A 25,666-nucleotide genomic window follows, 5' to 3' on the forward strand; every position below is an offset into this window, starting at 1 on the left:
ACCCTCATAAAGAAAATGTCGCTCCACCCGCAAATCAAAATCCTATCTTCAGAAAAGTTTGCGCCAACCGCCGTCCCAATCCCTGTGCCAATCACCACGCTAACTCCCACGCCACCCAAACCACGTCATCATCGACGGTATAAATGAACTGTCCTCTGTTATATATATATGTTTTTGTTATGAGAGTGAACGACTCACAGGAGCTTAGAGCCACTGTCAAACACCTGAACTATGGCAGCAATGTTAGAATACAAATTTAGTCAAGTGCACTACAAAATTAAAGTATACTGAAGCGACTTCATCCTTTGTTTGAAGACCTTTCATGTATTAATCCATACATATTATCAGTTCATCAAAAATTAGTTAAATAAGCTAACATCTATAGAGAAAAAATAGTAAAAGATTCACCTTACAAAGATAGTTAGCTCAAAAAAGATGGAAGTACAGTAAAAGCCCATAAACTACATAAAATTTACAAGCAGAGAAAGTACAACTAAGTCAGTTTTTTATATGAGTAAAAACGGTGCAGAGCAGAAGTATAAAAAATGAGTATAAAAACAGAATACTCTTCTAACATGGAGCATAAACAGAATTCCAAAAGCACTGATACTGTTTATTGATTCAATTTTGGTAAATTTTATATCTAACTTGGCAACATCATTTAACCACGTTGTTTCAATCAAAGTAAAGGAGAAATTTATTGTACATTACTAGCGAGATGCCAAGCAAACACTTCAAAAGTTCTAACGAGAACAAAGCTTGCAACAAGTTTACTTTAAATTAACTTCAACCTGCCTATATAGCAACATCCGAATATACCCAAATCGGGAATGGCATTTGATTAAGCTCATACAGACAGAGCTGTATTTCAAAAAAATATCATATTGGGGGGTTACTAGATACTGTTGTGAGTTGAAATTATCAATGAAGTAAGCAAGGTTTCAAACACCTCTATCATTAATATTGTTTTCAACGTAACAGTGAGGACACAGTTGGTGTTATCTTACTTGCACACCTATTAAGGATGCTTTACAAGAAAAAAAAGCAAGAAAGAAGAAAGACAGATTTAAACTTAGAAACGATTTAGAAGACCAAAGCGTTTTCTTTAACCCAAAAAAGAAAAAAACTTAGCAAATATTTCAAAAAAGCCAGTTTTGAACAAAAATAAAATACCATTTAATATACCGAAATGTTTGATAAAAGTGATCAAACAGCAATAGCGAAAGCGAAAATAAAGACGATTACCTGTGCATTCTTTGTTATGGCATCTATAAAGAAAGCAAACAAGGCGAAGGATGGATTTGGTGACATGTCATCGGTGTGTCTACGAAGAATGTGCGGAGGCAGAAGAGGACGATAATGAGTTAATCTGTAAATTGTGTTCATGTTAACCATTTTTATTCCATTCTTAATTATTTTTAATATGGTGGACCCACTTTCCCAAGCATATGGGGCATGGAAGACCATATGACAAATGAAAAAATTTAATTTTTTTTTTCTTACAAATGATATGATTTATTTTCCATTTTGTAATAGAATAAAGTATTTATATCATAGAGTTACATAGTATTTTGTTATAGTTATACCACAGTAAACAGAAATTATATAAAGACATTTTGCTTAGTTAGTCCTCGCTGCCACGGTTTCCCCTATAGTTTTCATTAATATAGAAGACTTAATATAGAATAATATAGAAGCTTTTGTAAATAAAAATTTATGTAAGTACAAATAACATTGATTTCTTTGTTACTGGTGTTAATACAAATCATATAACTATGATGCCATAGTTATATGATTTGTGATAATGTACTTCAAACCACAACAAGCAAATACTAGAATAAAATTTTTTTTAAATTTCTTAAAATTTCAAACTTTCAAAGAAAAATCATAACGAGAATGGAGACTATTTATTTTAATTAGTTACATTTGTTTTATTCTAGGAGTTGTAAGACTTTTATAAACATTGTAATCTAACCTATAACCTAAAATTAAAAATCTTATATCTTCAATTTATAAAAGGTAAAAATATTAATAGAGCTTTATAAAAGAAGAAATAGCTTTTAAGCCATTTTTTCCAAAAACGTTTTAGGAACTGCAAATAATTGCCTATCTCTTCCTTTTCGTAACGTTACTAGCAGATTGAGATTCTATCATTTTGGAAAGTGTCAAGATTGCCCATACGGTTGCAAAATATCAGATTAATTTCTGAAGGTATAATATATACGTTTTATACACTAATTTACATTGTTGTCATTTTGTGGACATATGACGTATTGGAAACGTGCTCTTGAATTGTTGGCACTTACAAGGAGATTGAGGAGTCAGGGGGAAAACAATCATAGTCCACTTTTGGTCGAAACTGAGATGACGAAGTTTTCTAATGATAAATACATAATACTTTCAAATGGTATGGAGTAAAAGGGAAAATCATTTACAGTCCTTTTATTACAAATGTTAAATGAAACGGTGTACTGCGGAAAAACCATCATAGTCCGCGTGCTGCGAGGGAATAACCGTCAGGGTCCAAAGACGCCCCCTCTCTGTCTCAACAGGTCGGGTCGGGTGTAGCATTTCTGTGTTTCTCTTTCTTAGTTTGGCGACTTCATTGGTATGTTCTAGTTTGCCAGTTGATTCTATTTGAACAATAGTAAAGATAGTAAAGTAGTGAGTACATACTGATTAAAATGGAAAGTAATGGTAGCAATTGTAGTATATCTTCTACACTTAACCAAATATTTAGAAAACGTAAACTCTAGAAACTTCTACACTGATCTACAGAGAGTGAACAGGAGTGAAGTTGGAAGGAAGAAACATTTTGTGACGCAGAAGCTTGAAGGTATTGGGGAAGAACGTTCATGGCCCATGCCGGAACTGTCAATTATTTTGTATGATGTTTCGCAAATAAAATATTTTTTTGTCTTCTCTTGATTTTTCTCTGTAAACATGTCAACGTACCACTGAAAAAATTTACCGATTTATACGGTTGAGTTAAAACAATTTGTTTTAATTTGAAACATTAAATTTCGATTTTCATGAAAACTGTTTTTGTGGAGTCAGATTGTTTTCCCCCTGACTCCTCAATTGTTACTTGCAAACGCCTTTAAACAAACTAATATTAAGAAATAGTTTATGTAGAATACTTATAACAAATGCCAGTCCTTAACCACTAGCAAAAGTGATTAGTATCCCACAGATTTTCTTTGCTTAGATGGATTCTCTTTGTCGTTTTCATGAAAAACTACAACTCTATTTTCAACTGCATGGAGGCAATTATTTTCAGTACATTCTTCAACTAATGGACTTTTGGAACGCTTATTTCCTACTAATGGTAACATTTTAACATTAGAAAACAATAAGAATAATAAAATAAACGTCATAGTGCAGATATTAATGTAAACCAGAAATTTTGCATACATTTTAATTGGGTTGTCGTATCGGTATGAGACGTAAATCATGTAACAAATTCTGGAAAGAAACAATATCGCTAAGTACGCTGCAATATGCAAATCGATTTTTTTTGCTTTCACAACCATTCGTACTTGTGGAAGGTACTCTATCATTTGTAAAAACAGACAAAAACGTAGCATCACCTAAAACAAAATGAATTAGTAAATTTTTTTATATATCTTATCTTTATGTTTTATATATATAATCAATTATTCTGTTACAAATCAGTCTGTTACATATACATGAAAAAAAAATAATATTAAACTTTAACAATCATGCCCATCTATTTAACAAACATCATTTTATATGATTTGATATGATTTTATAACTTCTTTATAATAAATCGAGTATAAAAAAGTTTTTATACAACTCTACCTCTACAGTAGCAGTTTATTTAAAAACGTAAAGTAATTTTTAAAAAACTTTACATCTATTTATTTTTTAAGTTTTTTAAGAAATGTGACTTTTACCTAAAAGTAAAATATTTTTGTTTTTTGCATTATTAAAAATGAAAAATAATTTTAAAATGATAATGAAACAATAATTCTAAATAAACTATGTAGGCAACGGACAGTTGTTGTAAGCAATGCTGAGATATCAGTTTAATTAGTATTTCCTTAAAGTAACAAATAAAATTTAATATTATTTATTATTAAAATCATAATATCTAAAATTAATACAAGATCTATGCAAATATGCGCATATGCGGATGATGTTGCCATAATAAGCCGCAACAAAGGGGTATTGAGCGAAAAAGTCATAGAACTGAAACGAGAAGCTGCTACGTTTGGTCTATATATAAATGAAAGTAAAACAAAATATATGGAGTGCACAAAATCGAATGAACATGAGAATCTGAAGGTAGACAACCATACCTACAAATATGCCTCCACTTTTCTCTACCTAGGCTCAATAATAAATGACAACAACAACATCAGTCAAGAAATACAAGCACGGATTCTTAGCGGTAATAAGTGTTTTTATGCATACAAAGACTTAATGAAAAGTAAGTTACTGAATCGTGAGTCTAAGCTGAGAATCTACAAAACAGTAATTAGACCAGTGGCCACATATGGATGTGAAACGTGGACCCTCTCAACCACTGATGAAAATCAACTGAGAATATTTGAGCGCAAAATACTAAGGAAGATATTTGGACCAACCCAATGCAGCGATAGTTCGTGGAGAATTAAAATGAACCACGAGCTGGATGAACTAATGCAGAGCACAGATATTGTCAGATTTGTAAAACCACAAAGACTAAACTGGCTTGGTCACCTAGAAAGAATGCCAGATAATCGAGCTGTAAAAGTAGTCTAGAGATGGAAGCCCCAAGAAAACAGAACAAGAGGAAGGCCCCGTAAAAGATGGATAGACGACGTAGAGAGGGATCTTAAAACCATGAACATCAGGCAGTGGCGAAGGAAAGTATCCGACAGGGCAGAATGGAAGAACATTGTTAAGCAGGCCAAGACTCACAAAGGGTTGTAGCGCCATTAGAAGAAGAAGATTATTAAAATCTCAAATTCAAAGTAAAACTTCTCAATAAGTTTCATTATGTTTTTATGACACACTGTTTTGTGATTTTATTATTTGTTAATTTGATCAATACATTATATGGTGTAAATAAATAAATTTTAATTGGCGGTAATTAGTTTTAAAGTTTTATTCTATTTACTAATTTCTTTACTATACACCAAACAAATTGGCCCAAAAGCTTTTTTGTAAATAGTAATCTTTCTATTTGTAAATACAAATCTATAGACTTCTTCTTCTTCTTACTCTTTCTAAGTAATTTTTCTTGTTCATTGGCGGATTAATACCTATATGGAAGGTTGTCACTCCATCTTTTGCGCTGTTGTCCGATACTTCTTTTGCCAATTAGTGACTTATCTCTTGCTATTTTGACGCTCCGTTCGGCTCGCGGAGATAAGAATACGGCCGGGGTCAGAAAGCCCTGCCTGTCGTAAGAGGCGAATAATGGGTAGGAATAGGGAGGTGGAGAGCCGTCGCTTGAGGTGTCGGGTTGGTATAAACGCACACGGTCGCTTCGGCGACACGGTCACTGGTCTACATTCCTAGTATCCGAGACGAGACTCTCGTGGGACCACTCTACTCCCATTCCAAAAGAGCCTGGTGAGGTTGAACGAGCTGGGCCCGTACATACCTCTCCTGACCTTGTGTCAGGCGTGGTGTGGGTGTCCCGGCACGTACCCACCGGGAGATCCAAGAGTGGTAGAGGAGAGATCCTCGGCGGCGACCTGTCTACGTGCGAGGTGGAAATTCCTCCGCCTGCCGAGCCTATCCGCCCATGGTGTGGGAATAACGGGTAGGTGAGGTACTACGGAGAGGGTGAAGCCTCCACGTAGTGTGACTTGCACACGCTGCGTGGCACCTTCACTTTGGTGTCGGACTCGTAGGGGCAGAGTTTTCACTATGGGTGTATGTCGAAAGATAGGTAGCCCAGGGTCCTGCCAGGTCTTTGTACTTGGAGGGCACGCACTTTAGCAATGCTATTTTGACGACACGGGTCTCATCCATTCTGCTTATGTGATAATTCCATTCTTTTTTTCTATTTTGTGTCCATTCGTTTATACACTGTATGTTACATTTTCTTCTAATGTCTTCACTTCTCTTTCGATCTCCCAGCGTATTTCCTGTTATTCTTTTCAGTACCCTCATCTCTGCCGTTTCCAATAGCCTTTGCGTTGTGGCTGTGTCAAGTCTTGTTTCTGAGGCATATGTCATTATTGGTCTTAAAGTAGCTTTATAAATTCTTGGCTTCATCTCAGTGTCAATGTGTCTGTTTTCCCATATAGTGTTATTAAGGCATCTTGCTAGTCTATTTGCTTTTTGTACTTGATCTCTCACTTATTTGTCCAGATCTCCATAGCTAGACAGTGTAATTCCCAGGTATTTTATTTTCATTACTTGTTCAACACTAATGCAATTTCTATTTTACATCTGGTTGGTTATTTGCTGACTACTATTGTTTTAGTTTTCTGAGATGAGATTGTCATATTAAATTCTTTTGCTCTTAGGTTAAATCTGTGGACCAGTCTCTGCAGACTATCTTCGTCGTGGGGTATCAATATTGCGTTGTCCGCGTAACAGAGTATTTTGATTTCTTTGTTTCCCATTCTGTATCGTCTTCCTTTGTTAACGGTTTTGATGATTTCATCCATGATCAAATTGAAAGAGCATGGGGCTCAATGAATCCTCTTGTCTTTTTCTTCTGCGTGTTTCTATTAGTTCGGTAAATTGTCCATCTATTCTGACTTTCATTTTGTTGTTTTGGTAGATGTTATCGATCGTTTTTATAATATTTAGGGGAACTTCCCTATTATACAGATGTATTACATATTTGAGTCTTACTGTGTCAAATGATTTCTTTAGGTCAATCAGACACAGAAATGCTGGTCTATTATACTCTAGTGATTTCTCAGTAATTTGCTTTATAACGAATATTGCATCTGTACACGATCTTCCACTACGAAAACCCTGTTGTTCATCTGCTAAACTTATTCTTTGATTTATTAGCAATTGTAAAGTTGTAAGTTTTAGGGTAGTATTTAACAAGTTTACACTTCTGTAGTTTTCGGGCTGTTTTTTATCTCCTTTTTTGAATAGTAGAATTAGTTAGCTCGTTCTCCATTTTTTCGGTATTTTATTGTGTTTTATAAATTTATTAATTAATGTTGTTAATTGTTCTGTCATTGCTGCTGTTTCTAACAGCAAAAAGGTACTTTATTAAACAGATAATGACAGGATACCAGAAGAAACAGACACTCAGACAGTACTAGTTTTAACAAAAACCTTGATTTTCTACATTGAAGTTTTTCTTATGTAATCGGGACATCATGTCCCTTGCATTATTTTTTTTTAAATTGATTATAATTTTTTATTTTGGCCTGATAATCTAAATTGGTAATCTATTTTTAAATATTTTAGTGTATGATATTTTATCGAAAATTTTAGTTAACGAAATGACTCATTTTATTAGCAATAGAAATTGATATTATTAACAACAACTTACCCTTGAATTATATTTATCATCAGAAAGAAATAGGTAGACAATGTGAATATACGATCCATATAATATTGCGACAAAAATTTTGGGAGTCGATCGTCGTTGGTTAGTAGGGAAGTACCACCAAAAGAAGCAGCTTAAAAATGCCAAAGGAATAGTGGTGCACAAGGTTATCAAAATAAATAAATTAATATTTTTGCATGGTTTGATAACTATATCACTGAACAGCTTTAGTGCAATCACTATAAAATGTAGCGTGTGAGACGGGGATGAAACTCCTGCAAAACAAAATTAATTCAATTATTCATGACATATATTTAGAACTTCCTCAAAAAATATATTAATTTTTAAGAAGTATTTACCCTAAAAAGTATTTTTACAGTTTTGTTAAGTAAAACTAAGTAGTGTGCATTGTGCAAACTTTGACAGTGAAAAAGTGTTCTCTCTCGAAGTTAAATTATTATCACTTTCAAATTTATCTGTGCAACGAAAGAAACCAATCAATTAACAAAAGTTATGTTACAACTTCAATTTTATGTTAACCTAGCAAACGTGATTTGAGTACCAAAAATCACCTTATACTATCTATATTTATAATAATTATAACCTATAAAGTACCCAAGGAATGGAAATAAAACAAATTTTGGGTCAGGAACCACACCAGTTTTTGAACCGGTGTAAAGCCTTGCAGCGCCTGCCTTAATAATCAATAATACCGTAAATACTACTCAAACTTCATATAATATCTCATATTTCAGTGTTGTCAACACATTTAAAGATCCAACAGAAGGTCAAGCCATGGTCCTTTCCAGTATTAAAGGGACTAAAGTTTATAAGTACATTAAAGCTGTTGGCCAAAATACCACATGTTTATATATTTCTTCTAAAACCACAGTCGATTCACTGCTTTATGTCTACAAATATGTGAATTTAAAAGAACCTCAAGTAAAAATAACAAGACTCATTATTCCAGCTCAGCTTGTTAATTGAACAAGAACTACATAAGATCGGTATAAACGCCATTTGAAAAATGACTTTAGTAAGAGGCTGCACACCTTTAGAAAATATGTCTATTCCAGATTCTTTCATCATCTGTCATAACAATACCACTTACCGATTATACCTTTCTATAGAAGGATTTAACTGCAAAATGTATGACTATCGGCCACCAGAAAGCAGAATACTCTAACAAAGCCAATCCAACTGCTTCCAATGCATACCTAGAAGGTGAACAAACTGTGGAAACTAACGACAACATAACAGGATCTATAAATAAAACAAGTAAAATATCCTTCTTAAAAACTCCAACATCATCAACCCCAAACATCAGCAATCCTACTCCAGTATAAATAACACCATCTCCAATTATTACAAACGTCTCCAATCAAGTAAAAAGGCACATCTCAGCTTCTCCAGACATTCATCGATCTTCACTCCTTCTGTAGTAAGCAAACCAAAGAAAATGTCAAAATAGTCAACCAGAAACTCCCGCGAAAAACTTTTGCTTTCTCTAGAATCAATTACAGACAAAATAGAAAACTGATCACCCACCACCATTTATCCTAAACTATAATGAAATATTAGTTTCTCAAAAATACACTATATGGCAAATATCCTGAAATAATTTCAAAAGATTACTTGAATCAAACTACTGAGTTAATTGACATCCTTAGTTTTGTTTACTGTTATACCCAGAATTCAAAATTAAAAAATAATATCACTAGGTTAAAAAAAAAATTAAACCCCAATAATTTCTCTTCCACATAAGAGATAGATGAACCCCTATCTCAGACAAAATCTTACCATATCTGATTCCTTTATTATACAGTGAACTCCTAATAATAATTTCTTAATTTATAATATTTTTTTTGTACACGTTTAATATATAACAAGAAGATTGGTACATGGAATGTACGAAGTTTATTCCAGTCCGGAAGAGTTAATAACGTAATTGAAGAAATGCGGATACTCAACATTGACATACTTGAATGCAATGGAGTTAGATGGCCCAATTTAGGCCAGTGCGAAATAAAAAACCACACAACATATTACTGTGAAGATACTACAACAAGAAACAAAAACGGAGTGGCTATAATAGTAAATAAAGAAGTTAACAAATGTGTACTTAGTTTTATAGAAATATCAGATAGAGTTGCAGTACTCAAAATTTTTGCTAAACCAGTTAACGTGAACATTATTCAAGCTTATGCTCCAACTTCGGAAAGCTCAGAACAGGAAATAGAAATATTCTATGAACAATTGAAAGAATCCCTAAAACATACAAAAAAAAACAAGAAGTGAATATCCTGCTAAGAGATTTCAACGCCAAAGTAGGTAAAGGAGGTATGGGCAATACTGTGAGACACTTTGGACTAGGAATGCGAAAGGATAGAGGAGACCACCTTGTTCAGTTCTGCCAGGAAACGGATAGTGCAATAATGAACACCTTTTTCCATTTACCACCTCGAAGACTCTACACCTGGAAACCTCCAGCTGACTAAAAAATGATTAGAAACCAGATTGACTACATCATCATCAAAAAACGATTTCAGAATTCCGTAAAATCCGCAAAAACATATCCGGGAGCAGATGTTCCAACAGACCATAATCTTTTACTAGGACGTTTCAAACTCCACATGAAAAGTTCATAAAAAAAGCACAAAAGTGTCCGGACATCCAGAAGTTGAAAGATAACACCACAAGAGAAGAAGTCAAAGAGGAGATCAACAACAAAATAAACAGCATGGTAATCTAAGATATTAATCAAGAAAACATAAGTGTGGATGATATGTGGAAAAAAATAGAAAATATCTGTAATTCAGTGGTAGATAATAAACTTAAACCAGAAAAAAATATAAAGAAACAGCCATGGATGAGACAAGAAATATTAGAGCTAATGGAAGAACGAAGAAAACACAGAAATAAATGAAGAAAGGTACAAAAAAATAAACAAAATCATTAAGAAAAAGATTAAAGAAGCAAAAAGATCATGGCTACAAGATCAATGCATAGAAATAGAATCCCTAGAACAGAAGCATAACACTTTTAACCTACATAAAAAGATCAAAAACTTAACGGGAGGAAACGGATCACGAAGTCATAATTTAATACTAGACGAGCATAACAATCTGCTCTACGAAAATGAGAGAATACTTGAGAGATGGAGGCAATACATGGAAGAATTATTCAAGAAAGAGCAAGAGACAGAAGTCAGTGTTTCTGGATGTTCAGGACCAGAAATAATGCTCAGTGAAGTAACATATGCAATAAAAAGACTAAAAACTAACAAAGTACCTGGACCTGATAACATACAAGCTGAAATATTGAAACTATTTGAAAACAACCAACTCAAACTCCTAATGAGTCTACTGAACAAAATCTATGATCCCTCTCCCCAAAAAGGCAAATGCCACCAGATGCTCTGATAACAGAATTATAAGCTTAATGAGCCATGCACTCAAAATCCTTTTTTCTGTTATTCATTCTCTTCTATATATAGAAAACTTAAAAAAAACATTAGCGGTGTTCAGTTTCGGTTTAGAAGCGGACTGGGAACGCGAGAAGCCCTATTTTCCATACAAGTATTAATACAAAGAGCTCGAGACGTAAATTGCGAGGTCTACGCATGCTTTATAGACTTTGAAAAAGCATTTGAAGGTGCAACATCAAAAATTATTTCAGATACTGAAAGAATCTAGTATCGATGAGAAAGATTTACGCCTAATTAAAAATTTATACTTACAGCAAAGGGCAATTGTACGAATAGACAACGAAACCGCACAATAATTCACGATAAAATAGGAAGTACGTCAGGGCTGCATTTTATCACCGACATTGTTCAATACTTACTCGGAAATGTTCAGGGAAGCTATTATATAACGACGTAATACAGCACCAATTTACAGCTAATAATGAACCCTTTTAGTAGACGATACAGTAATAATGACGGATAACAACAATGATTTATAGAACGTAATGCAATGCCTTAATGAACGCTGTCATGAGTACGGATTGAAGATAAATTTAAAGAAAACTAAATGCATGATCATGACTAAATCTGCACATGCAAATATCCAATTGACTATTGAAGATACTGCAATTGAGAGTGTTAATAACTATAAATACTTAGGAACATAGATAACATCATATGTAGACCAAACCAAAGAAATTAGAATACGCATTGAAATAGCACGTGCATCATTCATTAAACTCAAAAAGTTTCTTTGTTGTCGGGATATAAGGTTAGAACTACGCTTGAGAATGCTTCGATGTTACGTGTTTTCTACTCTTCTTTATGGCTTGGAAGCGTGGACACTAAAACAAGTCCATCTAAATAAGTTGGCCGCCTTTGAATTTTGGTGTTACAGACGAATTCTACGAATAATATGGATTCAAAGAATGTCAAACGTGGAAGTAACTAGAAGGATAGGAAATGGGGCGGAAATAATATTAACTATCAAAAGACGAAAACTTGAGTACTTAGGACATGTGATGAGAGGGCAAAAATACGCATTATTACAACTTATTATGCAAGGCAAAATCCGAGGAAAGCGAAATAGGAAATGGGAAGACGAAGAATATCCTGGCTTAAGAACTTAAGGGAATGGTTTGAATGCAGTAGTGCAGAACTTTTTAGAGCGGCAGTCAACAGAGTCCGCATGGCCATGATGATTTCCAACCTTCGATAGAAGATGGAATTTAAAGAAGAAGAATGAACCCTTGAAAATAATCGAAAAAATTACATATCTTGGATGCAGCCTAAATAAGGCATGGGGCCACTCACAGGAAATAAGATAGATAGAAATCGTATAGAAAAGGCGAGAGCTGTCTTCAATCGCCTCAGGAACATTTTATGTAATATGCACCTGAACATTGATATAAGAACACGAGTCTTATATATATATAGCTGGTATTTAGGCGCCTCTCCCTTCCGGTAGGGATCTATGGAGGAGTATCACTGAGCCGCAAGCCCTTATCTCTTGCCGTACTGCTCCACCATAGGCCGATCAGACACCAGCATATTCTAGTCTAAGCCGCAGAGATATTTTAGAATTTTAAACTGCTTCGTTACCCTTTTTGTTTTCTGTACACCGAGCTGGGGATCGAACCACTGAACCACTCGCAGTGAAGCGAGTGAGAACCGGCCGCCCAGCCCGCTTGGCTATCTGACCGACACACGAGAGAACACGAGTCTGGAGATGCTATTTATTTTCTACCCTTTTATATGGAGTCGAAGCCTGAACCTTGACGGAGGCAACATCCAAACGATTAGAAGCCTTCGAAATGTGGTGCTACTGCCGCATGCTCAGAATTTCCTATATCCATCATGTATACAAACAACACCGTGATCCAACGTATGAATAAAGATCTGGAAATTATGCGTATTGTGAAAATCAGAAAGATGACATACTTAGGGCATCAACTAATTCAACTAATTTTACAAGGCAAGATGCAAAAGATCTCAAATGCGCAGAAGGACATCGTGGTTGAAGAACATCAGACAGTGGGCAGGAATTACTACCATACCTCTATTTAGAGCGTCTGTCAACAAAGTTGTATGGACCAACTTGATTTCCAACATCCACAGAGGATAGGCACCAAAAGATAACATTTTTTGGAAAAGATTTCCGTATTGGGGGTCGAAACGTTAAAACTGATGTAAAATGTAATTCTCATTACAATCGATTATGGTTTAGTTCCTTATAAATATAATATTTATGCCTAGGAAAGTAAGAAATTCAACGGAATGACAAAGGTATCACGATGGAATTAATTAATATTAAAATAATTTAATCCAAAAAAATTGAAATAAGGACGCCACTGGAATTGTTGAATTCTTCAACAGTTCACGGTGTCAGATTTCGTTTTTGAGACTCCAATATATTGTTGGATTATACTTGAAATAATTATTAACGTTGGTATTCGATTGCGACTATATTTAATCTATTTCTGATTGTAACACAATCTTGAAGATAAATTCATGTATGAATCATTCAAATATCAGTTCTTTTTAAATTATTAATATTTTGAAACAATCATAACGACATAAAATAATTTTATTTCTTAATAGACTACATTAATTTTTAAGTGAATTTGTTTAATATAATCAGGTAACGTTATAATGTAATAATGCGTTTTTATTGTTAAGTGAATAATTTTCGAAATGGCTTGTATCTTTCGCAAATAATTTAATACTTACTTCTTGTTTCTTGTGATGCGGTCTCTTGAAAATCAAGAACAAAAAAATATCTGGTTCAAAATGGTCATACTACAGTTACATAGCAGTGATCTTAAATATTTTGTTTTCTGATTATAAATTTTTAGATTATTGAAAAAACGAAAAAAGATTACTTTGTAGTAAGCGGAGATTTTAACGATAGAATAGGGACAATAACAATATCAGACACAGTTGGCACATTTGGAGAAAATACAATAAAGAACAAAGGACAAGAATTGTGACAATTCGCAACATATAACGGCCTAATGGTTGTATGGTTGTCAGCCAAACGGAGTTACAATCAACGAACGTCAGAGCGTATTAAATTGAGTTAGAACGAGTCCACAATATTACCTATTTGGGCGCAAACGTTAACGATAATTGGGATATAAATAAAGAAATAAGAGTACGCATTGAAAAAGCCAGAGCCATAATTAATAGAGATATTACGTTAAATCTTAAAATCAGACTAATACGCTGCCACATATTCTCCACATTGCTGTATGGTAGGGAGAGCTGGACCCTTACAGAGACATTAATGAAAAAACTGGAGGCCTTTGAGATGTAGATTTATCGACGAGTATTGCAGATAAGTTGGGTTGATCGAATAAGAAATGAAACAGTTTTACATCGAATGAAAAAGAGCACAGAAATAACAAAAACGATAAAAATTTAAAAGTTACATAATTTCGCTCATCCTGAGTAATGAAACATCCTGAGAGGTATAACCTTCTAAACCTCATAATACAGGGTGAAATTGCCGGAAGGAGAGACCCAGGCCGAAGAAAAACATCCTGGCTCCAAAATCTTCGAGAATGGTATCAAGAGACCACCGTTAATTTATTTAGAGCCGCCATACTAAAAGTTATTATTGCCAATATGATCGCCAACGTTCGATAATTGGACAGTGCACTGAAAGAAGAAGAACAGCCTAATTAATAACAATATTTTTTATAGGAAAAAAGATACATTGTGTGCAAGAGGCTTCAGATCTCTAATAGACTGTCATTCTAAATAAAAAACTGAGCCCACCAGGACAAGACGTTATAGTTCATAGAGGGGACAACATAAATCACTTCTTAGTGATTTCAATCAAAAATTCTAAAACAAACAAAAATATGAAGAACTCAAGTAATGAGGTATTAGATCTTGCAAAAAATAACTTGTGCATTTTGTGAATTTTGGAATTATAGTACCACAGTACGAATGGTTTATACGTAACATACGATTTTCAAAAAAGAAAATATTTTTTTGTTGACGGAAACTAGTCTTTGTTAAATTGCTTAAAATAGGTCTATGGTGGATACAAATTGAACGAAATAGAAAACGATGGAGAAAATAGGGTCTACGGCCAAACCTAGATGCTAGAAGCCAGACAAACATATATGACCCAAGACATACAAAAATGCAGAATATGTCATATAAAGTCTTAGAGAAAATTTTATTTTATGACTGATAGATATGGAGAAAATATTTTTGTTAACAAAAATAACCGATTAATAAACACCCAGTAGGTACCTCCTACGGAGCTATATCTCACTACCTCGAAAGAAGACCTTTCTATCTCAAAAAAGTGTAAAATGTACTGCTAAAGTTATTTTATGCCTATGGCCGTCAGATGGTAGAAGTGTAGTTATTGTTAATTAAAAATTGAATTAAACATTTTGCACAATATGGCTATATTTTGAGATCTGTGATGAATAATGCATTATTTTGAGTTGGGTCAGTCTTGTAAAAATGTTGAGGTTATGTTTAAAATGAGTTGTAGTATTCTTTTCAGCTTTGTCATGATTTTAGAAAATTATTAGGACATTTTGAATTTTTGAACCCAAGTATCTAAAAATTATTTCGACTTATGACATGACGTTCATAAAAAATAAATCAAGTTTTATTTCAGATTATAAAATGTCTTAAGGATTTAGAGGCAGACCCATGCTAAAGTTGATTTCTGCCAAAAAAAAATGAAAATGAAAAGAATGAATTTTTAAATAAAGGCAAATTTTTTGAACTACACTTGAGTGCAAAACAATCGACTCAAAAGTGATATTTGAGGTTACACCTTCTGTTTTAATGTAATAAGTATGAACATAAAAAGATGGCATGTGCAAACAATAACTTTATTATTGAACTTACAAAAACTGCTATTGCATTATTTGGAAAACGCATTATAAAAACAATATGCAATACGAACAGAGTTTCCTAAATATTCATGATTGGAACTAACGCAAGAAAGACGTTATGAACAGAGAAATCATCAATTACAAAATGAATTTCTTTATTTTTCAGTATTTGATATTATCCTACTCCTAATTACACTTTCCAATCGATTTTCGCATGGATCGAATGACTTTTATAATAAATTCTTAAGGCATTGCTTCCCATTCATCATTAAGCTCAGCTCTCGATTCCATTATGCTCCTTGGTGCATGATTCATGTTCTTGACCCTTCTTTTAAGCTCATCCCAAACATTATCTATTGGATTTATGACCACGCTCAACGCAGACCAATTTATTGTAGGTATACCGATCTCAGTCAGATAGGTGATGGTGACTCTTGTGGTATGGCATCGTGCCTTATCGTGCATTAAAATAATGGCATCACCAATAAATCCCGCGTATGGAACCACATGTTCCTCCAAAATTTCTCTGATATAACGATCTGCAGTTAAAACTCCTCAACGTCCTCCACCAGGCAAGAAAAACAACTCGGTTTTTTCATCCATGGAAATGCCTGCCCAAAACTTACAAGAACCGTCTCCATATGACACAATTTCACGTATACAACATTGAGCAAATCGGTCTCCTGGCCTTCTATAGACTCGACGCCTCTTGTCGTTGCCATGTAGGTATATCCTACTTTCGTCGGAGAATAATACCTGACTCCATTGATAGTCGCCCCAATCCAGATGTTCTCGAGCAAATTCTAATCGCCTTTTCTTCTGGACTGCAGTTAGCTTTTGACCCGTAGCTGCCCTTTTTAGTGTCAGGTTGGCTGCCTTTAGTCTCCCTCTGACTGTCCAAACACTGGTAACTACACCTTGGACCTCGCTAAGCTCTTCTTTGAGATTAGCACCAGTTAAATGTCGATTTCTCAGGGATTTCAATACAAAAAATCGATCATCTCTCTCCGTTGTTATTCGTTTACGGCCTCCTCCTTAGTGGCGGACATAATCAGCAGTATCTTGGTACCGACGATACACTCGGGACACAGCAGATTGGCTTAAATGTAGTCGATTTGCCACGGCCCTCTGACTCGGGCCCTTTCACAATAATGCTACTGCTTGAGCTGCTTTGACGGATGTGGTATCCATTTGTAATGCAGTTGCGAACTTAGTGACCTATTCTTTGGGTTTGCTATGGAAATTGATACATACGATGTTTACCGAACGCATTAAGTCGGTGCGTGTCGATTTAAATGAGTAAAATTCTGACCCCCTCTTTACGTGTTGCATTATTTACTTGTAATAAGTCATCGGATTCACCAAAAAACAAAACTTTTTTAAAACTCAATAATGAGGTTAATGATATTACACTAAATATTTTTAAATTTACACTTTTTAGGTTGAAACACGAGACATACTTTCGCAAAATAATTTTGAGTCGATTATTTTGCACTCAAGTGTATAATTTACTGTAGAAACACCGTATTTTTTGATTTTTATAACATATAGTCTTTGTTATTACTAACAAGACAGGTAAACAATTTTAATAAGGAAGTGAATTAAAAGAACGTCACAACTCAAAGTTTATGGCCCAAAATAGAATTAAAGAAGTATAAGATTGACATAGCCTTTACAGGCATTTATTAAACACCAATGCCATAATATTAGCCGAAAAAAAATTCGTCTACTGTTTAAATTATTTCCAAAAATTGACATATTTTGACATAGGTATATATTCTTTTAAGATATTGTAGAATTTATGTTTTTTTTAAAAGCAGAACAAAGGATATACAGTCGACATGGGATGAAAAATAAGGCCAATTGGAAGAAGATAATTCAAGAAATCTAGATAAATTCTATTAAAAAATATCCATGGAGAAGAAACAAATGACATAAATTAAATACTAGCAATAAAACTTTATACAACAATTAATAATATATTATATATAATGTATATATATATATATATATATATATATATATATATATATATATATATATATATATATTGTATATATATATATATACATATTTATATACAATACTTAATAATATTACTTAGATCCTTATCCAGAAAAACAACCACCAACAAAACAAATTCTTCAAAGATTGAAAATAAAATTAAAAATATAAAATGTGGTCCACAACCAGATAGAATAAATGAAAAATTAAAGAAAGCAGGTATAGAAATGAAAAATAATAAATCACTAGGGATAGATGGTATCACAGTCGAAATGATTAAAAACAGTGTCAAAAAAAAACAGAATAGTTTTTAAATTTGACAGCTACCAAAGAGTTTTACCTTCTTCTTCTTCTCGTGCCACTCCTAGCGGAGATTGGAAATCATCATGGCCACTGCGACTTTGTTAGCAGCGCGCCTAAAAAGTTCAATCGAACTACACCCGAACCATTCACGTAGATTACGAAGCCACGATATTTTTCTTCTTCCCACACTTCTTTTGCCCTTAATTTTGCCCTGCATGATATTTCTTAAAAGTTCGTACTTTTCACCTCTCACAATGTGTCCCAAGTATTCCATCTTTCTAGTTTTTATCTCATTTAGAAGTTCGCATCTTTTGTCTAGAGTTTGGAGTACTTGCAACAGGGTAGAAAAGACATAACACCGCAGCATTCGTATTCGTAACTTTATATTGATATCACGATTGCAAAAGAGTTTGCGCATTCTATTAAAGACTGATCTAGCGATTTCTATTCTACATCTAATCTCTTTTGTTTGATCAGTATCGTCTGTGATCCAAGCACCTAGATATTTATAACAGGACACACGCTCAATCGTTGTATTGTCTATTACAAGATTAGCTCTGATGTTCTTTGATTTCGTGATTACCATAAATTTAGTTTTTTTCAAATTAATTTTCAAGCCGTAACTGTTACAGTATATATTGAGACTTTGAACGAGATGTTGTAGTTCTACTAGCGTTCCCGTTAGGAGAACCGTATCGTCAGCATACCTTATATTGTTGATCGTCTCACCATTTATTATCAGACCAAGATCTTCTTCCTCGAGTGCTTGTTCACAAATAGCTTCACTATACAGATTAAATAAAAGTGGCGACAAGATGCATCCCTGCCGGGATGCATCTTGTCGCCACTTTTAGAGTTTTACCAAAAGGTACTAATTAAGTAAGTAAATGAATATCAAATATATAGTTATGTATTACATACTTTGTATTATATACTATAATACAAAGAGGTGCTTGGAGCTAAAGCTCTTCAACCAAGCACTAGAAAATGTTTTCAAGAATTTGCAATAGGAGAAATATGGAATCAACATTAATGGAGAATACTTAAACGACTTAAGAAATGTAGAAATTATCGTTCTTATAATGACAAAGAAAAATTCGAGCGAATTTTACAACATAAAAGCCTAAGAAGCCAGAAAAGTTAGTCCCTACATACTTATGGATTTCAAACTTGAACATTTTTAAGAGCTATATGGATAGATTGATAAATAGAAAAAGAGCAATGGGGAGGCAACTGGTCAAGATAGACTGTCAGGTAGAACAAGGAATACGTGGATAAGAACCGTTCCAAAAGTTGGTACTACCATTCCAATAGCAAAACTAAGATGAAAATCGGGATAGAGAAACATGGAGGAACTAACTGGAGGCCAATGTCCAATATTGGATAACTTAGGGCTAACATATGGATAGACTTAAAACAAATATAACTAAAATGGTATGGACAAGCAACGACTAATCATCATAACTTAACTTTTGGAAACTGTTTTAATGTTACATATTAATTTTTTACAGAAATAAAGTCAGGTTAAATAATAATTGTCAAAAAACTGTCAAAGTGTTTAGACGCATTTCAAAGTTTCTCTTAAAAATTTAAATATTTAAACTATTATTTCTTTAGTTCTGAACGTGTAAATAGTGAGTAATATTAAAATCAAAATCCTGTTCAAAGTTAAATGTGACAGTGTACTGAAAATCGTAGAATTCTGTGAGTACAAAACTGCATTATTAATAACCTTAAAATCAGAAGTTTAAAAGGCAAAATATTTTATCGATTTCAATTCAACTTATCGATTATTGACAACAACTTTTTGCTGGTTCTTGCTACTAACAAGTAATTAGGCTAGGCTGCTGTTTAATTTTATTAAGTGGCCAAGTCCGGCTTTAGATCCTCTGTGCCAATGTACGTAAATTCTCAGCGGGAAGATGGATGAACCGGAATCAGCTGCTACCTCACGAAATATACCCACTACGTCACATATATCTTACTCCAATGCATTAAATAGTTTCAAATATCCTTCAAAAGACCAAGGTATTATACTTTCAACCATACAAGGAATAAAAGTTTTCGAATATATAAAAGCTGTTGGATCAATAGTACAGCCCAAAAATGTTGTTTGGGCATCCAAAATATCAAACAACCGCATCTGCATCTACCTCTCCTCTAAATATGTAGTTGATCAATTTCTTAGCTCCCACAAATATATAAATATTGATGGTAACCAGATTGAAGTAAGAAGACTTATAACCCCCGCCCAGAGACTCATCATATCTAATGTATGTCCTACTATACCTAATAGCTTAATTGAAGAGCACTTAAAAACTATGGGTATAAAATCCGCCTCCAATATGACGTTTCTACGAGTAGGCATGCAAGACTCAGAATACAGCCACGTACTCAGCTTTAGGAGGCAAATGTTCATAAGTCCTTTAGAAAATGCATCAATTCCTGACTCATTTCTAATCTCATTCGACAATACATCATATCGACTATACATTTCCATAGATGGTTTAAACTGCTCCAGATGCAAGATTGTCGGACATCAAGATTCTGACTGTCCTTCTTTATCATCATCAAGCAACTCAATTAATCAAATGGAAACTGACCACCACGTGAATATACATAACTCTACCAATGAAAAATATAATCAGCTACAAGATCAACCACGAAACCAATACCAAGAAGATACCGAAACATTAATGGAACCAGAACCCAATACCATACAAAATCACGCATCAGCTACAAAAGACCAAACCACTTCCTCACAAACAAACAATGAATTACAAATCTTGAATCAACCAAAAATATTCCAAGATAATTCCTTAGTAATTGAAAGCGATAGAAAAAGCACTAAAATTACTCCTGCAACTAAAAGACAAATATCCTCTCCTGAAATTCTTGAAAATGACCTACCTCCTCCCGATACTCAAAAACCTAAGAAAAAGCCTAAAACCCAAGAAGATATTTCAATTATTCTAAATCAAATTAAAGAAAAAATTGAAAATAGAAACCCTTCCTTTACACTTACTTTTCATGAAATATGTGATTTTCTGGCAAATTCCCTTCACTCAAAACATCCTGAAGTCATTGTTAAAAATTATTCAAATGAAAGCCAAGAAATAAAAGAAATTTTAAACTTTATATATTCCCAAATACAAAATAAAACTTTAAAAAACAATATCACCAGATTGAAGAAGAAACTGCTTTTCAACAGTCCTTCTTCTACTGACGAAACTGACCAAGAATCAAGTTCTCAACAATAAATAGTTAACACATAAAGAGTTAATGGCCAGCACATTCATATTACAGTGGAACCCCAACGGTTATTTTACACATATAGAATCCATTAAGCTTCTTATACACGAATATCTTCCTTTAGTCATATGCCTAGAAGAGACCCATTTCAAGCACCAAAGTGTGACATTAAAAAATTATGTTCCTTTTCTAAGAAACCGAGTTGCAGATCACTCAAGCGGCGGAACAGCAATTTTTGTAAGGGATGACATAGAGTCAACTGAAATACAACTACAAACAAATCTCGAAATAGTTGCAGTGTCAGTCACCCACAAAATGAAAATCAATATTTGCAATGTATACTTACCTCATCCTACTGATTTAGACATAACTGAACTAAGCAATGTTTTAAACCAAATTCCACACCCAAAAATAATATTAGGCGATTTTAACTGTCACAACAGTACTTGGGGAAGTAACAAAACCGACAAATGTGGCAATCTCCTAAATAATCTCATTGATAATTTAAATTTAGTCTTACTAAACACTGGCAAATCTACTAGGTTCAATTCATACAATGGTACATTTTCTGCCATAGATCTCTCTTTATGCAGTCCGTCGCTAGCTCCTTTATTATATTGGGACACATTGGGGTATTTATATGATAGTGATCACTTCCCTATCACGATAACCATAAACACTAATGATAAATCAACTTTTCCAATTCACCAGACATGGAAAATAAAGTCAGCTGACTGGAATTTATATCGAACACTGATAGAAGAACAAACAAACAAATATAATTTAACCAATAACGCAAACCAAAACCTGGAAATATTTAATAACATTATTATTTCTGCAGCAACAATCGCAGTGGGAAAAACAAAATCGAGTCAAAGGCAGCCAGTTCCTTGGTGGAATAACGAAATTGCACAAGCACTCACTTTGTCTAAACACGCTTTTAACGTTTACAAGAAACATAAAACTATCGAAAACCTTTTAAGGTTTAAAAATCTCAGAGCTCAAAGCAGACAATTAATCAAAAAAGCAAAACGAGAAAGTTGGAAAAAGTACGTTTCTTCAATAAATCCTTCCACTCCCTTAGGCAACATATGGAACAAAGTCCGTAGAATAAAAGGTACAAAATACTTTCGAGGTATAGATACTCTATCATATAATAACCAAATGCATTCAAACAAAGAAGATATTCCAGAAATACTAGCAGATATATACGAACGTAATTCTAGTGATTCTAATTACAGCCTATCCTTTCTAGAGCACAAAAAACTAACGGAGTCTTCAAATATACAAATCACAGAGAGTGGCAATCCAATAAACAAACCAGTAAGTCTTCAAGAATTAGAATTTTGTTTAAGTGCTAAAAATTCGAGTCCAGGACCTGATGATATCCACCCTCTTTTCTTACGAAATCTTCCTCTGAATGCAAAGCTAATATTAGTTGATATTTTTAATAATATTTTTATTCATCATGACTTTCCTGATCTATGGTCGCAAGCAACTATAATTCCAATCCTTAAATATAATAAACCAAAAGACGATCCAAATTCCTATCGTCCAATATCACTTACGTGTTGTACCTGCAAACTTTTAGAAAAAATCCTTAATTATCGTCTTAAATGGTACCTCGAAAACAATAACCTAATAAGTATCAGACAAAGTGGATTTCGTACGGGTAGATCCACAACAGACAATCTAATAACACTTGAATCAAGTATACATGAATCCTTTCTGCACAACCAAAAACTTATTGCCGTGTTTTTTGACATAAGAAAAGCGTTTGACACAACATGGAGACATCTTATACTAAAAACACTTCAAGAATGGGATGTTCAAGGGCACATGTTGTCCTTTATTAAGAATTTTCTAGAAACACGAACTTTTCGAGTCAGAACCAATGGATTTACATCCTCCAGACGAGTACTTCAAAACGGCACTCCACAAGGATCTACTCTAAGTCCTACTCTTTTTCTAGTTGCAATAAATAGTATTATACATCAAATAAAACTACCTGTATTTACTAGCCTATATGCAGATGACTTAGTCATTTATCTAAGAACAAACAATGTAACTCTGGGAACACATATACTGCAAACTACCTTACACACAATTGAAAGCTGGTCGCAAAACACGGGTTTTATATTCTCTAGTGAAAAGACACGTTATTTAATTTTTAGCAAAAGAAAAAATTATCCTAATGTTCAATTAACACTAAATGGAGTTGTTTTGAAACAAGCAGAAGAAATAAATTTCTTAGGACTTTCTTTTGAACGTAACTTAAACTGGGAAACCCACATCACCAATCTGCAACGTTCTTGCCAATCCAGAATTAATCTACTAAAGATGCTGTCAAATACCTCTTGGGGGGCAGATACAACAACCTTACTTACTCTATATAGATCACTAATACGAAGTAAACTAGACTACGGCTGTTTATGCTACGATACTGCTAACAAAACATCTTTAAAAAAACTTGACTACATTCAAAATATGTGCTTGAGATTAGTTTTAGGTGCCACAAGAACTAGTCCAGTAAGTAGCTTACAAGTTTTGGCTAATGAACTGTCCTTAAGCCAACGAAGGCAACTCCTATCACTAAATTACGTTGCCAGAATTTCAGCAAACAACAGCAACGTAACCTACTCAACAATACTTTGCAGAACAAATATAACGTCCGATCTTTACAGAAACATTGCAATAAAAAAACTACCATTTCCCGAACGAATAAAACGTATTGGTCTTAATTTAGAACAGTTCAGTCTTACTATGCCTATTCATGTAAATGTTCCTCCTTGGATGATTAAACATCCAAAAATAGACACGTCTTTAAAAGAACTCCCGAAACATTCCACACATCCTTTCCTTATACAGCAAGCTTATAAAAATGTAATATCCAAATACCCAACAACCCATCAAATCTTCACTGATGCTTCCAAATGTCATGAAGGACATGCTGCAGCCTAAATCTACGAAAACGTCAAGTCTACCATACGAATCCCAACAAATTGTTGTATATATACCGGAGAACTTACGGCAATTCATCAGGCCGTGAAAAAATGTTGTTCTATCAATGAAAGCAAATTTGTTATCATCACCGATTCAATGAGCGCATTACTTGGAATAAAACAGCTATATACAACTCACGCCATACTTCTCAAGATCAAAGAAGAGTTATCTTATCTACAGACTCAACAAAAAGATATTTCCTTTATCTGGGTACCTTCCCATATGGGAATAAGTGGTAATGAGGAAGTGGACTCAAGCAAGCAATGCAACCATCGACCAAAGTATTGCTATCATAAATCAAATGCCTTGGACTGATCACAAAGTAAATATCAAAGCCCACGTATACAGAGCGTGGCAAACTACTTGGGATCACACTGCTAATAAACTCAAAGAATGTCTAAGTCAAGTAGGAACCAAACTCATCTTACCAAATAATAGAAAAGACCAAGTCATCATTAACCGACTCCGAATAGGACATACTTTCCTTACACACAAGCATATCTTCAACCAGGAGGCTGCTCCGTTGTGTACCAAGTGCAATACTCAGTTGTCAGTGAAACATATAATTGTTGAGTGTCCAGTGTACCAGAACGAAAGAATCGCGTGTGCCCTTAGTGATAATTTAAAAAGTATACTAACGTCAAATTTACAGTCTTTATTAAGTTATCTTAAAATGACTAAACTATATACCAGATTGTAAAAAATATTTTTTTTATGCAACAATATGTATCTTACTGTTTGTGTATGTCCCCCCGCTAATAACCCTTAGTGGTTGATGCGGGTATATTTGTTTAAATAAAAAAAAAATAAAAAAAGTCAGGTTAACTTATCGCATTAAATGACGACATATTAAATTAGAAATCAATTTCATACACAAACATAAATCTAATAAAAATAAACAATAGACAAATTAAAAAAATATTTTAACATAATACTTATATTGGAACATGTCTAAAAATTTTGATAAAACAATAAAAGAGCAATGTGGAAAAGTTATATCTAAAACTTTTAAGAGACTCTCATAACTTAAAAGAAATGCACCTCATTTAACTACTACAACCCAAAGTTCAAAGTTCAAGATCAAAAACAGCATGTATTATAAGTTTTTTACTTACCATAATTTGATTTCCGAAAAATCACTCCTATCGTTATTAACGTAAGCGCTAAAATATCTGAAAGGATACTAAACAAAAGCATTGTTTCCCCTAAATTCATTTTTTTCAACAATTTCTTCAACTTTTAGTACTAACAGTAGGTGATCACGGTTTCAAACTAAGTGGTAAAATTATA

General features: G+C 33.7%; 1 long non-coding RNA gene across 1 annotated transcript; it reads right to left on the reverse strand.

The window, feature by feature from the left end:
* Window positions 1–1,879: 1,879 nt before the first annotated feature.
* Window positions 1,880–25,666, reverse strand: LOC140440838 (uncharacterized). Its single transcript, XR_011950944.1, has 3 exons — window positions 25,492–25,666; window positions 7,484–7,755; window positions 1,880–3,590 (listed from the first exon to the last, which is right to left on the reverse strand). It is a non-coding gene; the product is annotated as an uncharacterized lncRNA (long non-coding RNA).

This window comes from Diabrotica undecimpunctata, chromosome 5 (assembly GCF_040954645.1).
Source record: "Diabrotica undecimpunctata isolate CICGRU chromosome 5, icDiaUnde3, whole genome shotgun sequence".
NCBI classification, from domain to species: Eukaryota; Metazoa; Arthropoda; class Insecta; order Coleoptera; family Chrysomelidae; genus Diabrotica; species Diabrotica undecimpunctata.